The sequence below is a fragment of the Manis javanica genome, chromosome 8 (assembly GCF_040802235.1).
Source record: "Manis javanica isolate MJ-LG chromosome 8, MJ_LKY, whole genome shotgun sequence".
Classification (NCBI taxonomy): Eukaryota; Metazoa; Chordata; class Mammalia; order Pholidota; family Manidae; genus Manis; species Manis javanica.
In genome coordinates this window covers 4,754,000-4,770,520 of record NC_133163.1, presented here as the reverse complement: position 1 = coordinate 4,770,520, position 16,521 = coordinate 4,754,000, and the positions used below count along the sequence as shown (strand labels likewise).

The window sequence follows — 16,521 nt, the reverse complement described above, 5'->3', positions numbered from 1 at the left end:
TGAGGGGTGCTGGACAGGCACAGAGCTGAACTTGGACAAATGGAGCAAAGACAACCTCAGCTCATGGTCCTGCTGGGAGCAAGGGAACCTTGGCATGGAGCGGAAGGGGTGAGACGGGTTTTTTACTTTATTTAGAGGGAATGTGGGCTCCACTGTGAAATACTGATCTTGGGGGACCCAGCTCTGTGCCTGTGCTTGGCTGATCATGGACACCACGTGGAGGGCTGCTGGGTTTAGAGACCCCGCACCAGCCCCAGAGGGTGGCCTTCAGTGTGAGGCCGTCTCAGCCTGACTCAGGGGCTCCCTGAGCAGATGTTAAGGGCCTTCACATCCTGCTGCTGCCTCATGTGGTTTGAAATGCAGGCACAGCATTGCCCTCACATACAGGAACATGGCAACTGCTCCTGCCAAGCACCCAGCCTCCTTCCCTGAGACCCTCTGTGAGGCTGGGAGCTGGCCCAGCAATGTCCCTGAAAGGCTGCAGTGTGACCTGCTTCTTGTCTTCTGGCCCAACACAGACCTTTACATGTTTCTTGGGTGGGAGGGCACAGCAGGCTCTGCTTCTAGGCTGCTTTTCTGGACCCCAAATCCTGCTTTTAATTCACAGAATGTGGAAGGACCCCTGGGGAGGCTCAGACTGACCAGAACCTGCCCCTGTGTTTCCCAGGTTCCTCTAGCTGTGTGTGTTGTGGGCTCCCCTGCTCGGTCCTGAGACAGCCTTCTGGTGGGGTGCATCACCCCAGGTCTGGGACCCCCATTTCTCCTAGCCCATGCCCACCCACTGGGTGGGACTCGGCAGGGCCAGCATTCACCTCATTCCGAAGCACCTGCTCCATCTCCTGCCTTATCCATTTGGGGGTGTCAGTTCTGGGCCTTTGCTCCCAGTGAGCATTACTTTATGGACTACTCGAACTCAACAAGGACATGTTTTAATCTGAGACCACAGTGACTGGTGCTGGAAACAGGGTGGCTTCTCATAGAAATTGGTGCCTTACTCCTGACCCCCTCGTTGGCCCACACTGCTTCAGCCGTGGTCACTCCCAGGTGGGACTGAGCAGCATGTCCTTCAGACAAGGTCCCGGGAGAGGGCAGGCAGGGCACACTCTTCCCCTGTGGACACCTTGCCGAGGGAGGGGGCTCTGAGTGGGCTTGCCAGTGAGCACCTCCTTACCTTGACCCTCTGCCCTTCCTCATCTTCCTCTCTCCACCTCCTGGTGCATTCATCACACCCCCAGCCCCCACCCCTATCCAGGCTTTTTCCAGCCTTCTGGAAGCAGGCAGCTTACATATGGTCCCCGCACCACCTCCTGACTCCCCTCAGTCCTGGGGCACTTAGGTTTCTCCAAATTAGCATCCCGAGAAGGGCTGTGGAAACCAGCCATAAGTTTGGGCCTGGGTCTGCGTTGGCTGTTGAGGGTGTGTGTGAAGGCCCCATGTGAATCCCCAAAGCAGGGGTCTGGCATATACACTGAAGCCTTTCAGGGACTGCCCAGGCTGGGCAGCCAGACAGTTTTGCTTGGATCTGAGGGGCTGCCACGTGGCCATACGTTCAACACTTTGAGCCGTCTGTGCCCTGAGTCAGCCGGAAAGTGACTTAAAGCCGAAAGCAGGATTTGAATGGCTTCTGCTGTGCAGAGGCCCCTCAGAGTAAACAGCAAGAATTTCTGGGAAATGTACATAAGGCCGGACTGTTGGGAAAGGATGTGGGCTGAGAATTCCTGATGCTCAGACCTGGATGAGAGGTGCCAGCTTTTCATGAGCATCCCACCCCCACCTTACTTTCTCTTTCAGTTAAGTGACATTTCTCCATTTGCTGAATCCTCCTTCCAGGGAAGGAGGGAATCGCTTACTCATCTCAGGGCCCAGGCTGAGCTCACTGTCCACCTGAGATTCGGGCAGAGGTAGCTAGAGCCGAGCCCTGCACACAGTAGGTGTACAGCCTAGTTCCCCTGAGCTCCAAGAGGCTGGGAGCTTATCACTGTCTCCCTGGCAGCTAAGACAGTGTCAGCCTTAGGCACCGTGTGTTTCTTGAGGCAAATGAAAGAATGCATGAATAAAACTATCTGGAATTTCTCTCTTAAAGCTGACAAAACTCAGTAAAGATGCAATACCTCAGCTGTGTGTTTGGGGGCCAGTGAGTTCTGAGTGTGCCCAGCCTGGCTCCTCAGCCCATGTGCCACCTACCAGGGACTGGCTCAGAAAGCCTCCACCTCCCCAGCTGTGGAAGTCGACCCTCATGGGTCCTCTGAATAGTTCAGGAGGCTTTTTAATAATCTGTCACCTTCTCTTGGTCTCTGCTCAAGGCAAACCTGTGATATGAGTATTGATTTTCATATTTTTGCAGAGGGGAAACTGGAGGTGAAGTGGGCAGAATCCTTCTCAAAGGGCTGGGGGTCCCAGAGTTCTTCCTAAAGACCCCAACCCAAAAAGTTCACACAGGCAAAAGTATCTTTAGGTTGGGAGCTGATGGGAGCAAGCAGGTCTTTGAAAGGCAGCCTGTGTTTGCTTTCCTTTATCATCAAACGCACAAGGGCAGCTCCGTTTACCTAGAGGCAGGCTCCTTTAAGCTCATCCTTTCCGCAAACACCTAAAGGGTATGCTAAACGTTAGAGCCCCTGTCTCAGAGGGCTAAGCGTTTGCAGAGCATAAGCCCGGGCAAGGTGGAAGTCTGGGCGAGTCATGGAGACCCCAGGTGACCTGCAGAGCTCTGAAGTGCCCCCTCTCTGTGCCCCGTGACCCAGGTGTGAAGTTAGCCTGGATGGGCTCAGGCTGCAGGATGCGTCTGCATTCTAGCTCTGAAAAGGGCATGTGACAGGGGCTGGCATGAAGGGCACCTGGCCACCCTCAGACTCTGCCACCACCCCTACCCCAGGGTTCTCAGGACCAGGGGGCCCACAGCTGTCCTCTGCCAGAGCCAGAGCTGCTCCCCCTGCACCAGGAGACTCTGGCAAAGCTCTTGTGCCGATTCCTGGGAAGGGGAGCATTGTCAGGTCTGCTCTGCCTGGGGGCCATCTGCATGGGGTGAGAGGATGCCAACTTGGTACCGAGCATCCCCTGGGTATCCAGGCACTGCTGTGAGTACACGTACTGCCTCATTTAACCTTCTCAACAACCCCAGAGGCAGGTAGTTGCATTATCCCCGTTTTACAGAAGAACAAACTGAGGCAAAGGGGCCTAAGGAACTCCATCAAGGTCAAGTTGCTCGTGAGTGCTGGCATCAGAATTTGACCCAGGGCCTGGCATCAGAGCCTGTGTTGTCTCCCACCTACATCACCTGGCTGCCTCCTTGCCCAACATTAGTGCTTCTGTCCTCCCTGGTACAGGAGAATAGCAGGCAGGAAATGGAGGAGGCAGGCCAAGTATTCTGAGAATATTTTTATCTGGTAGATCTGTTTTCCCACTGAGCTTGCAAACTGCATCTGAGATCCCAGGCTTGGAGAGAAGTCATGCCCAGAAGAGAGTTGGCACTTGCTGGCGGTGGGCATGGAGTGCCCTAGATCAGGTCGCTGCACCAGGGTAGCTAGCTCCATCCGCAAAGAGCCCATGGGCCTCCGGAGGCCTTGAACAGGGAATCTTGTTTCTTTTCTCTCTGACTGATCGTGGCGACTGGCAGAGCCTATCTCACACCTTCTGGGGTCAACAGCCAGACCCCTGAGCATTTTGGAGAGAACAGTGTTCAGGCTTCTCCCCCACACTGGAGGGTGTCTACATGTCAGCAGAAGGGCAATAGGTTGCTCACAGTGCAGGTCTTTGCTCATGACCTGGAAGTTATATTGGGTCTCCTTGTGTATGCTTGTAAAATAAATGCAAACAACGTAGAAAAGAACAAGGTCTCTCCACCCTCCCTCCGTGTCATACAAATTAGGTGAACTCATCTTTGCCCCATTTAATCTTCCCACTGGAAGGTTATCTCCCCACCAAGCCACAGTTTTATTTGATTGTTTCCCCAAATCCTTGACTACATGAAGTTATGCCCCCATTCTACAGATCATGAAAACGGAGCCCAGAGTGCTGAACAAGGAACCCAAGGCCACACAGGGAGCAAGTGGACTTGCACCTGAGGTTTGACCTCAGGGCTTAAACCCTCAAACACCAGGCAAGGCCGCAGGTCTACCTGAGAGCTGGGAGAGAAAGCTGTCTTTTATGGGGTTGTCATCCCCTGGATTCAGGTGCCCCATGTTACCAACTCTAGGCAGGAGGGTAGGATGGCCCCAGGATGGCACTAGGTGGTGGGGTGTGTTTTCCCCAGGCCTCTCATTTACAGATGAGCTTCTGAGCCTTTCTCTCAGGCAGGAGTCAAGAGTGAGGTTCCTTTGGCTTTTTGATAAACGCTAAGGGGCTCCGGGCTCCTATGTTGTCAGTGCCCACCCCAGGACACACACTGTGGCATGGACATCAGCCAACCTAGGGTCAGCGAGGGAGAACTGTGTGCCCCTGGGACTCCTGCCCACAGCCTCTGTGTGTATGGGGCCTCTATTTGTAGAGCCCCCTGGGCACCCTTGCGTCTCTGCTCGTGAACTGGAAGCTCCTGGGTAGGTGCTGAGACACAGCTGTCACCAGGCTGGGCCCAGGGAGGCCAACTGCGGGCTCTGGGAGGACCCAGACCTTGAATGTCTCACCGGAAGCAGTGCTCTGAATTGCACCCCCTTCCCTTTGCTATTAAGAACACCGGTCCTTGCTGTAGCCCTCCCTGAAATCTGCTACCACCCTCTTCTCTTGGAGCCTCTTGGGTGGGGTGGCAGTTTTTCAACTGTCAGCAATCTTTTAGTTTAAAAAAAAAAAAAAAGCCAACTTTCCAGTCCTGCTCTACCTGGAAAACATTTTCTCCTCTGGGGCCCCTCCCCAGGCCTGTGCTGCTCTCTGTCAGCAACCTTAGAGCCTGCCCTGTCCCTAGCCGCAGGCAGCCGAATGGAGCAGGTCTTTGCTCCACCTACGGAAATATTTACATGGAGTTGGGCCAAGAAAACCCCTTGCTTGAGTTTGGGGTTGGCCCACACCCAAAGGCAGAGGGGCTGGTGGGGGCAGGGCGCGGGGATGTGGTCACCTTTTCCCAGTGTCAGGATGTGACTTCTAAGATCCAACCCATGCGGTGGCCTGCTGTGCAAAAGCCCCATTCTCTGCCTGCCTCGTGCTCTAGTGAGTGGGTTTTTCTAGGCTCCTTCTGTCAGAAGGGAACCACTGAAGTCCATTTTTATTGCAGCTGTTGTTACCAGCTTGGAATTTGTTCACCTCTGTGGCAGGTTCAAGAGAGCTTCTAGAAGTCAGGCCTGGTGATGGGGCTGCCCTGGACCTCCATGCCCACCCTACGCCTGAACACCTTTGTCTGGGAACTGTGCCTACTCAGAAGGGGCGTCCTGAGTCTCTTGATGTTTATTTACTTATTAGAAAAATACTTCATATTTGAGGTCCCTAAATAAAAAGCTCAAATGGTCAGTCTTCCTGGATTACAAAGTAACATATTCCAGTAGAGGAATCCATAAAGAAAGAAGAAAAATATCCCAGAATCTCTTCACCCAGAACTGATGGTTTTTTGGAGGTATTTGGGGGTAATTTGGGACTATTACCTTCTAGCTCTCTTTCATTGGCTCTAGTCATTAAAAATATTCCTAAAGAACATGCTCACCCTCTTTCCCAAATACCACGGGCCCCCAGAGCCAAACACAGGCTCTGCCTTGAAGCCCAGCAGTCTACCAGGAGGTAAGCTTTATCCTTGGCCTTTTGCGAAAGGTGATGAATTTTATTTGTCTTTTAATATCAACAATTGGGCAAACTCCTCTATGCAAAGGTTGAAGCTGCACCTAGAACTCAGGCTTCAGGGGGACAGAGTGTTCCTGACATTGGGGTCCTGGAAGGAGAGTCCAGAAGCACACGGATGGCCGTGCTGCTCCCCACTTTCCAATCCCTGTATCATGGCACACAGTGGGGACCCCCAAGCACTCACAGAGAATGTGGGTATGAATTGTTTTTGGAAATTGACCAGAAAGAAAAACGGAGCCCCTCACCCAAGCACTTAAATGCCAGACTGAAGAGGTTAGACTTTATTTTGAAGGCAAAATTGAGTTTCCGAGGGTTGTTACTTTGGGAGCAATGGGTCAGTGTGCACTGTAGGAGTCCCAGTCAATTACAGGACCCTACAAGATGGCACTATTGTTTTATTTGATTGTTTCCCCCAAATCCTTAACTGCACGAGGTTGTTTTGTACCTTACAGGAAGCATAGAGGTTGCACCTGACATGTCAGGCTCCTATCCCAAAACAGCCCCATGGGAAGACCCTCTGTATGCTCTGCTGCTTCTCTGACTTCCGCTGAGGTCTAAGAGGGGATAGAAGGCGGATGGGAGGGAGGTGTGATATGGGGTGGGGGTCAGAACTGCCAGAGGCTGGCGTTGGAACCAGACAGGAGGAACGCAGTAGCACCAGCTGTGACTCTAGTCACCTGTGGGAAGTACAGAAGGGGCTGGAGAGATCACTGGGGAACACCACCATTTTAGGGGTACCCGGAAGACTGATGTGACCTGTTAGAGGCGCAGGCACTCAGGGGATGCTGTTTTGTAAGCCCTCAGTAGGGTTTTTGAGAGGAGAGCTGGGAAATAGATATAGGAGGACTTTGTTTTCATTTCCTGGCTGAATCTTAGGATGTTTGTACACTTGCCCACAAGCATGTACATGTGGATAGGAGACTGCTCGCATGGCTTTTGAGGGTTCCCAAATATGAATTAAAAAAAGAAGAAAAATGTGTGCTTTGAATTAGATCTACATGAAAAAAAAAAAAGGCAGCAGGCTAAGCCATGCGTTTGGGACACTGGCTCTCCTCCAGGGCTCTTCAGGGGAGCTGGGTTTCAGCGTGTTCAGAAGGCAAGTGAGCCATTTCCCAAGCGTGGATTTCCTTCTCTGTTTTGCTCTATAGATTTGACTCTGAGCCCTCAAATGTCCTTTCTGAGCAGGTAAAGCATGTGCGACACGGCTTGGATTGAGAAACAGCTTGGATCCAAGTATCACCATAGTCTGGCCCTCTCAAGTTATTTCCTCCATTGCTTTGGACCATAGCATTTAAAAAGTCAGGTTCTGAGCTCCAGAAAAGCCAACAAAAACACTTAAACATATGGATATATATACATATACATATATATATTTTTTAATCATGGCTAAGCCAGGCTCAGTAGAGGTTAGTTTAGGGCGGTCTTTTCTTTCTCTCTCTGCCTTTTTCCTCCTATCTTTTTCTTCCTTGCTTTCTCTTTTTTAGGAAGCCAGGAGGTAAACATGTTGCCATGGAGTCCTGTCTAAAATAAAAGACAATGGAAAGAAAAGCAGCCCGATGAAATAACCACATGGACCGCAGGATACACCTGATACTAATTACGGTCATGCAGAATGTTCTGGAAGACATTTGACTCGCCTGATGTATACATTCAAATCAAGCAAAGCAGGACTGGAAAGCTCCTTGGGGACCCTCTTGTCCAACTCTTTCCTTTTTCCAGATGAGGAAATAGGGGCCCAGAGAGAAGGGACTGGACCTTAGCCTCCCAGCTAGTAGAGAGTAGAACTGGGATTCAACCCCCACCCCCACGCCATCACTTTTGTAGGAAACACATACTTTTCAGCGTCCTTTACCTCGGCCTGCCAGTAAGACCCTGAACAAGAGGGGCACAGTTTACTGTTAAACTCTGAGCATCAGGCCTGGGAGCCAGGGAGCCCAGAAAAGAAGCGGAGAGGATGGCTGTGCTGGAAGGCCTGAATTTCCTGTTGGGGGCCAGGCCTTGGGGAGAGAGATGCGCCTTGGACGTCTGGAGTTCCTCCTTCCAGGGCCTCCGAGGGGCACCAACCAGGCTGGGGCTCTTCCCAGAGTATCACCTCCTGTCCTTTAGGGGCCGAAGGGCTGACACCATGAGGCACGGTCTCCGAGACGGCATCCAGGGACCCCGAGTAAGTGACTGCTGACGCTCTCTGGTGGCCGCTTCCGCTCCCACGCAAGCCTCCCACGCGCGGAGGGCTAGCGGGAGCCCCGGTGACAAGGCGCACCCCTTGCCTCTGCCCTCGAGAGGCTAGCAACCGGGCCCGCCAGCCTCTGATTGGCCGCGGGGGCCTGACGACAGGGACTCCTGGTCACCGATTGGTCCGGGCCGGCTCCGGCTGTTTCCTAGCTATTAATACCGCGGCTAATAAACGTTCTCCTGTTGACAGGGATGCTTGGAGCCATGATTTTTCGGAAGCTTTCTTGACATCCGCGGCTGGTGCGGGCCTTTCCGTCTTGGGAATCCTGCTGGGGGGCTCTAGTCTCTGGGACTCCTTGCGCACTCCACAGGCTGTAAATGGGCTGTTCTCTTTCTACCTCACATTACGTGACACTTTCATTAAGGTGGTTCCCCGCGTTGCCGCGCGAAGCCCACTTTATCTTCATGTCGCCGACAGCGCGCCTTCTCATCGATAACCGAGACCCCCGGCCCAAGGCTCGGGGTCTTGCGTTCGCTGGTGGTCCATTTTCACCTCCCTCTCACTACCTGTGCAATTGCAAATAGCTCTGTCCCTTCTTTGCAGCCTCGCCTGTATCACAGCCACCTTGCAGCATCGCTGGGTAGGGGGCCCTCGCTCTGAAGGGCTTCGAGCCCCGCTGCTCCCCACCCCCAAGAAATGCGGGGGAGCGGTTCAAACCTGGTACCCACGCGGGCCCCTCTGCCTTTCCCCTCTGGGACCCGTCACTCATCCTCACCTCTCTTCTGTCACCAGGCGCTTCATCCTTGCCCTCACGGCTGCCACCCACCTGTCACCCTAAGATAGATCCTTAGTCCCTTTCAACAGGATTTTGACCTTTGCGAGAGGACATTTGATTGACGGCCCTGCCCGCTTTGCCACTCAGTGCCCGGCAGAGCTGCCGAAGGCGCCACCTGTTAAGGATTAAATCTCATGTGCCAAGTCCCGGAGCACGAGGCCGTGCAGCTATGCTTTGCCTCAACATGTGTCGCTGCCTGTTTCTCCGGGGCGGCGCGGGGACGGGGGGTGCTTTTCAAAGTGTACATGTGGGTAGATCACCTCAATTTCAGAGGGTGGTACCCCATGCATCTCCGTGTGGGACAGTCCTCCTTGAAAAGTACTTTCCCTAGAGGGACACGGCTCATTTCTAAATTTTTATTACATTGCAGATTAGGGGGTACCCCCTTGTTAATGTGAGGAAACGGAACCCCTGGCCGAGGAAGGCACATTGCAGATTTCTGGGTACACAGGTTGCAAGCCGCAGAGCCGCAGACTCAAAACCCGGTTTTTCTGACTCTTGAGATGCTGAATCTTCTATGTTAAAGAAAACCAATCAGAAATGGGTGGGCTAAATGGGGGTGACAGCCGAGGACTTACATTTGGGTACCTGTTATCTTGCCTGGGGTATGTTTATTTTCCAGGACAATAAGCAGAAAGCATCATTGCCTTTCCCTAAGCCGGGTCCCCTGGTAGAGGTTCCGAAATGGCCAGGTGCATGACCTGCTGTCCCCAGCACCCCAGCTTTACCCTCGGCGCGCCCGAGGAAAACCACCCCTTGTCCGGTTCTCCCCGCAAATGGTGCAGACAAATTGCCCTGCTTGGCAAGCAGGGCTCATGTAGGGAAAAAGCACCAGCGAACACAGGGTGTTGGTCATGGCGGCGCGGGGCACTGCGGCAGAATTTTTTTCTCCCTTCTTTGCTGCAATCTGGGTGCGGCTAGAGCAATTTGTCATAGAATCTGGGGGGCTCATTTTTCCGGCCAATCACTTTTGGAGAAATGAGCGCATTGCAGCAGAATGCGCTGACGTCAGAGACCACCCCTTCTGCGCCTCCATATAAACCCCACCCAGCCAGCCCCTAGCGCAGACGGCGGAGAGCTGCGATGGAGTGCGCCTTGGCCCGCTGGCCCTGGCTGCAGCTCCTCGGGGGAACCCGGGCGCCCACGCGAGACTCTGCCCACCTGGTGAGTGGTTGGCCATCCTTGCCTGAAAGGATGTGCAAAAGGAAGACTACACCCCCTTCTGGGTGGGCTGTGTTCTCCTGGACATGCTGAAAGACAGACACCGGGGACCTTCTGCACCTCGTCTGGTCCCCGATGGTTGGCAAAGAAACTCTGCCAGTCTGGGAGATCTCGAGGCACATTTTCCTTTGGGGGCGGGGGGGCGGCGGCGGAAATCAGGGTCCCTTTCTTGTCCAGTCCTTGCGCTTGAGGATAGGCAGGTTGTAGGGGTTTAAATTAAGGTGAGTGGGAGGAATCATATCAACCCCCTGTCGGAATCCAGTGTACCTCAGTCACTGGTGTCCAAAACTCAGATTTTCCGTGTTTGAAGCCACCTTTGAAATAATGAATGGTGGGAGATACGGCGGCGGATGCATTCTGCATGCCCCATGATTTAGAGGGGAAAAGCCCCCGAAAAGAGAGTCTTCCCCTGTTGGTTTTTGGCCTGGTTTGTGGTCGCCTGTAGGTGTGAGGAGTAGAGGTTCCTGCCTGTGAGGGATTCCGAATCCAAGTACATACGTTTGGTGCAGAGCAGACACCAGTGAAAATTTAGAGTAAAATTTCTGATAGTAACTGGTTTCACCCTGATCAACCACTTTAATAGTGGAGAGATATGGCGCCCCAGTGCAAACCTGCCAGAAGCCCCCTAGGATCAGTGCTGTAGGGAAACGGCTAGGAGGAGGGTCAAGTAACTGGGGGTGCAGGCAGAACAGAAGCAGGGGGTGGGTTGGGGTTGATAGAAAGCCGTGTCTTTGGGTCTTGGAAAGGCGGATCAAGAAGGAAGAGAGGAATACAGGAAAGGGGGCGTGTTGGGGGTGTCTAGGCCCTGGAAGCTGGGCCTTGGGGGTGGGGATCTTTTCAGCATTGCGTGATGGTCACTGGAAGATTCTGACATGTTGCGGGTTTTGACTTTTGATAAACTCACCTTTTGCCATTTCCTTTGTCCCTGTCAAGCCCCCCAAGCCGCCCCCTCCTCACTTTGGGCCGATGGGCTTGGGGGGTGCACGACGAGTGGGTTGCTACGTGGCAGGTTTCTGGAAGGTTTAATCGGTGGCCACCAGAGGGCGCTAGTGGCACTGCGGAATTTTGGGGGGCGGGGTGGGGAGGGGAGGTGGCCTTTGTTCTCCTGCTGGAGGGGGTCGGTCGCGGGATTTGCTGGAGAATTCTGGATTCATTTACCCGAGAGGGAAATGTTTGAGGATCCCCGGATTCACTGGGGAGCAGCTGTAGGATTCGCCTTGGGCCGAGATGCTGCGATCCGCACTGGTTGTGTGATGGGTTTCTGTGGAAGAGCGTGGACGCAGATTAGTTTATTTCGGTTAGTTTTGGTTTTGAGGGTCCTCGGAAGGTGCTGGCTCATTTGGGTAGGATGAAGAGGCTGTAAAATGGTTAATTAAGGTGCTGTTGTGCCGGGTCTCGAAATTCTTGATAGGGGAAGAGGTGAGAATTGAGGGGGTGTCGGTGGTAGTCTGAATGACTTCAGGCGGGTTTGGCTGTCTTTATATTATTTTCTACCAATACTGTATTTTGTATTACGTGTTCAGAGACCACAAAAAATGAATGAAAATGTACTGAGAACTGATCCTCTATAATTTCAATCAATATCTGTTTAACTGGAATGTTGAACCCAAGATTTCGGTGTCCTTACTTTGTAAAAGTGGAATGGTGGTCTGGGAAGACCCTCAGGGCGAGTGTCTCCTTGTTATCTTACTGTCTCTGTGGAGCAGGGTGACCCTCACAGTTGGGGCGGGGGGCACAGAAGACCCCGGGACGTGTGTGCAGGAGGGGTGCGGCCCCATGTCCACAGGTGGATTCTAGCGTGTGATGGTGGGCGTGGCGTTACTGGACACTGTGGCCCGTCGCGATGGGCTGGGGTGGGCTGTGCCTCCCCCTCCTAGCCTGAGACCTGTTGGGCGCCCCCCGCCCACCGATGCCAGCTGTGTCCTTGGCAGATGTGGGCTTGGAGTGGAGGCTTTCGCTGCGCGCGCGCCGCAGGTGGCAGTGCGCTCGGGCTCTGAATGGAGGGGGCTGGGTGCGCGCCCCCTAGTGGTCTGTGCCTGTAAATGGCTCAATTTGCTAATCCGGATTTGAGGTTAAGCATGCGCACACAGCTAACACTTGTGCCCTGTCAATCAAATCTTCCTTACCCCCTCCCACTTCTCTTCCTCCTCCCACTTCCACCTCTTTCGCTCCTTCCCCTCACATTTCTTCTCTCCTTCCACCTCTTCCCATTTCTCCTCCTTCCCCATCCCCTCCCTGTTTCCTCCTCCCTGCTTTCTCGTCCCCTTCCCCTTGCATCCCCTCCTCCCGCCTCCCCCCTCTGTGGCCTCCATACCCCCCACCCTCCCTCCCTCTCTTTGCTGTTCCTGAGCTGGCCGTTAGAGGTCCTCAGGATGGTTTCTTACCTGGCCCCCTCCCATGCCATGGGGTGTCTCTTCAGGGATGACATCCCCTGCTCACCTCCCTGTCTTCAAGGACCACCTCTCCATGCCAGGGCTGCTGCCAAGGTGCTTGCTGCCCACCACCGCCTTATGGTACCCCAGCCCCTCCTTGTGGCAATGCATATACAACATGGCAGATTGACTCCCCACCCTCCCATTCTCCTTACTCTACCCCTAGACCTGTTAGCCATTAAGAGACCACTGTAAATTTTAACTAATTAGCTTTACTTGTAATTAATTCGTTTACATTTTAATTAATACCTAGACTTGGGCTTTTAAGCGGGTCCTCTAATCTTTGATTAATTGCAGAGGACGCTAGGAGCAGCAATCCCTGGACCCCACCAGCATACAAAGCAGCCACTGGCAGAGAGCCCCCAGGACCCGGTGGTGAAGGATGAAGAGGACCAGAACTGACCAGGTGGCTGTTCCTCTTGCTAACGGCTTAAACCCATGCCCTAGTGAGGGGGCACTGGTCATTAACCTCTGACCTTTGCTATGCTTATGCCTTGTTTCTGTGAAAACTTTCCTATGAGTCTCTGCTTGTGTTAATGTGCCAGTGACCTGGAACATTTCCCTCCCCAAGGGGGTGTCAGTCTTTCTCAGCTGACACTCTTATTGCCCGTGTGATGTCCTGAATGGAAGGCTCCCTTTGGGAACTTTGCAGGAGGGGGACCTGGGCCAAGGGCTCAACCAACATCTCCCTGGCAATCCCAAGGCCCATAGTGGGCTTCTGGAATAAGCGTGAGCCCTAGCACCATGGTACTGACCTGCTAAGGGCATCTCCATCTCTTTGGAGATCTCCCTGGTCTTTCTGTGGAATGGGACAGGAAGAGCAACCTCCCAGGGTTGTTGTGAGTATTAAATGAGATAACGGCAGACTTGGGCAGGGCCAGGCATAGAGGAGGCGGTCAGCAAATATCTGTTGAAAAAGTTTGCTAGGTCACCCCATTCCCAGGACTCTCACTTGTCTCACACCTCTTATTCTCCAACAGCACCCTGGACAGCCCTGATTCATGGGGCTCTCCTTGCGCCAGGTAGGGACTCCACCAACATGGGCGTTGGTCTCACTTGAGCAAGAACATGTGCATGAGTTATGCATGTGGTCATTTCCAGAGCACTTTCTCTGTTCTATGAATATGTCATTTCTGCATCATTTGTACACGTGAATGAGGCAGCCTCATTTACAGATGAGAGTGAATTCTGCATTGATTAGAGTACTTTTAAAAAGGTGGATGGGGAAGAGGACTCAGGAGAACTGTGCGCCCCTCCCATGGGACAGGACAAACTCAGTTTACAGTGAGGATGCTGAGACTGGAGGGATGTGAGTGTTTGCTCACATTGCTGGCAGGAGGGGGAGGGGTCAGGTTTGGACCCTGGGTGCCATTGTAGCTGCCCCTTACCTGCGTGGTCCACAGTTACTTGAAGAGTCTTGGTTTCCCATCAAACATTTGACAGTGAGTCTGTTTGAAATCTCAGCTGCTCAGGGTGGTCTTGGGGGTCTGGGTGGCCCCAGTGCTGGTGCCATGTGCTAGCTCTGCCTCTCAATGATGGTGTGACCTTAAACAAGTCACTTAACTTCTCCCAGTCTCAGTTCCTTTCATGGTCTAAACGGGGATTAAAAAAAAAACACCCATATTTAACTACCCCACAGGGCACTTTTGAGACCAAGTGAAGTAACTACTATGAAAGTGCTTTGTAAATTGCTGTGGAAATTGCAAGATGCTTACCACCTGGGGGGTAGCCCCTCATTGTACACAGCTAGCACCCTTGGGTGCTGTGTGTTTGCACTCAATAAGTAAATTCCAGAATAAATAAAAACAAAATTAACTCGACAAACATTTTCTGGAACCCCGACAATATGCCCCGCACCCCAGGCCTGGCATGTGGTACCCAAGATGATGAAAACAGTCTCTTGGAAGCTAATTGGGGTCCTCATTTGACCAGCACTTTCTTTCGTCTCCTTTTTAGACAACCAGTTTTGTCCGGACAAGACAAAAACAACTCAGGCCGCTTTAGAGAAGCCCAGCTTGGTGTAGACAATAGCTGCTGGGCATCTGAAAGGGGCTGATTGGATTAAGTGGCAAATGAAGGTGGAAGGGTGACTTGGAAGGTGACAAATGAAGTGGGCGGAGATCTGCTTTGAGTTAATCCAGGCTATTAGGAGGGAACCTTTTGTCTTCCAGAGGTTGGCAGGAGCTTTTACCACTGGTTTTAACATCCTTAATGTAAGGGCGCATAATTTATGGTCAATGAAAATCCAGGCCCCAGTGAGGTTTGAGTGGGCTGTAGAATTGAGCGTCCTGCTACCAGGGAGTAATTACAGTGAACATTTATGTCTCCCTTTGCAGTTTGCAAAGGCCCTTTGCAACCATTAATTCATTTGAACCCCACAACTCCCTGTCTTGACCTGGGGCTGGCCTGCCGCCTCCTAGGGGAACAGAGGCTGTCAAGCGGCCCTTCAGATGGGGGCCCCACAGCACATTTTGAGCCCCCATTGCCTCTGGGTGGCAAAGGAAGGGAAGTCCTCCATGCTGGTGCGTCCTCTCTCAGACCTGGACCTTCTGCCGCTCGTCATTCCCTCTGAATTCCCAACTGTGCTCTCTGCACAGTCGGGAACCTCCCAGGCCGCATCCTGCCCCCTTTCTAGCCACTACAGTCTCTCTCTTTCCTTTCGCAGCCAAGCTTCTCGAAAGGCCTATCTACACTTGCTGGCCTCCTTCCTCACCTTCATCTTCCTCTCCAACCTGCCGCTTCCCGACTTCCTGTTCTGCGTCATCAAACGGCTCTCACGAAGGTAATGATCTTTCTGTAGCTTAACCCTGGGCACGTTTCCTGCTCATGGACACGCGGACACACAGACACATTTCCGTTTTTTCCCTCGTGTGGCTTTTCAGCACTGGTTGACTTCTACTGACATACACTCCCTGTAGACCTCACCTTCCCCTGCTCCTGGCTTCCCACTTTCTTAGTGGCTCCTGGGAACTTGAATATCCAGATGTGTCAGTTTCTGGAAACTGCCTCCTATCTCACCCTGGGTAGAGTGCTGGCTAAACCACCTGGTGCATGGGATAGGACAGTTTCTTTTCACTGCCAAATAGAGTTAATAATCTTTACTTGGCAGGTTAGATGGGATATCTTGCAGGTAAAAACCAGACACTATTTCAGGGACTTGAAATAAGGTCCATAAAACGTCATGAGGAAATACAACTGGAATCCCCATCAGGTCATTAGATTTTTTTACAGGTTAAGTTCCCGTGGGGAGGACCAAAGAGAAGAAAGGAGCGCGGGGTAGTGGGGTGGGAGAGAAACACGAAAAAAATGAGAAAAGGCACTAAGGACATAAAAAGTAGGGAAGGGAGACTTAGAAAGTATTAAAATCTACGAAAAACAACCCAAGAAATGTTTTCTCTTGGTCATGTTGGGCTAAAAGAAAGTAAACAGGAAAAAGGTCTTAAATTGATTATCCCAGTGACAAATCCCAGGAAGCTTTCAAATCAAATTGCCCCATTTCGGGCTTTTAACTCCATCAAGTTTAACCTCTTTACCTCCTGCATCCTGGTGAAACCCTCCCCAGCCCTCTTTGCTGGTGATCAGACCCCCAAGGTACACGGAATCCTTCAGTGAATGAAGGGCCCTCCCCCACCCCTCTTTCTATGTTTTTCAGTTCTATCCCACTTTCCGCCCTTGTCCCTTAATGAACACACGGCTAATCTCAGGCCTTGTCAGGGAAGAGGCTGCACACGCTAATGAGGTGGCTGCTGGATTCCAATATTCATCTCATAAGGAGCCTTCTTTGTCTGTGAAGGAAAAACACACTGATTATCATAATGAGCTGAACTGGCATCCGCAGGGCAGGGGCCTCAGGGGTCCTCAGGCCACACTTCTAATTTTGGTGCCAGAGCAGAGGTTTCATTTGCTTCTCGTTTAAGTCTTCGCCTCTACCCCAGCATGGGGCCCATTGAGCGGGCTGAAGGCAGCTTTGGGAGGCAGGCCGCAGGTAGGTCTGTGTGCAGGATTTCTTTGTTCCATTGTACATGGGCCAGGGCGTGTACAGTGATGCAATGGGCCAGGGTGACTCCTGCCTCTTGGGTGCGTGTCTGTCAAGAGCTGAAGAA

General features: G+C 52.5%; 1 long non-coding RNA gene across 4 annotated transcripts in view; it reads left to right on the top strand.

The window, feature by feature from the left end:
• The first annotated feature begins 9,830 nt into the window (after window positions 1-9,830).
• The window catches only part of LOC108410179 (uncharacterized), a 38,822-nt gene continuing 32,131 nt past the window's right edge, over window positions 9,831-16,521 (top strand). For all 4 annotated transcript variants that reach the window (XR_001856418.3, XR_012133667.1, XR_012133666.1 and 1 more), the window contains exons 1-3: window positions 9,831-9,929; window positions 12,716-12,824; window positions 15,084-15,200. This is a non-coding gene — a long non-coding RNA (uncharacterized lncRNA). The remainder of the gene's footprint in view (window positions 9,930-12,715; window positions 12,825-15,083; window positions 15,201-16,521) is intronic.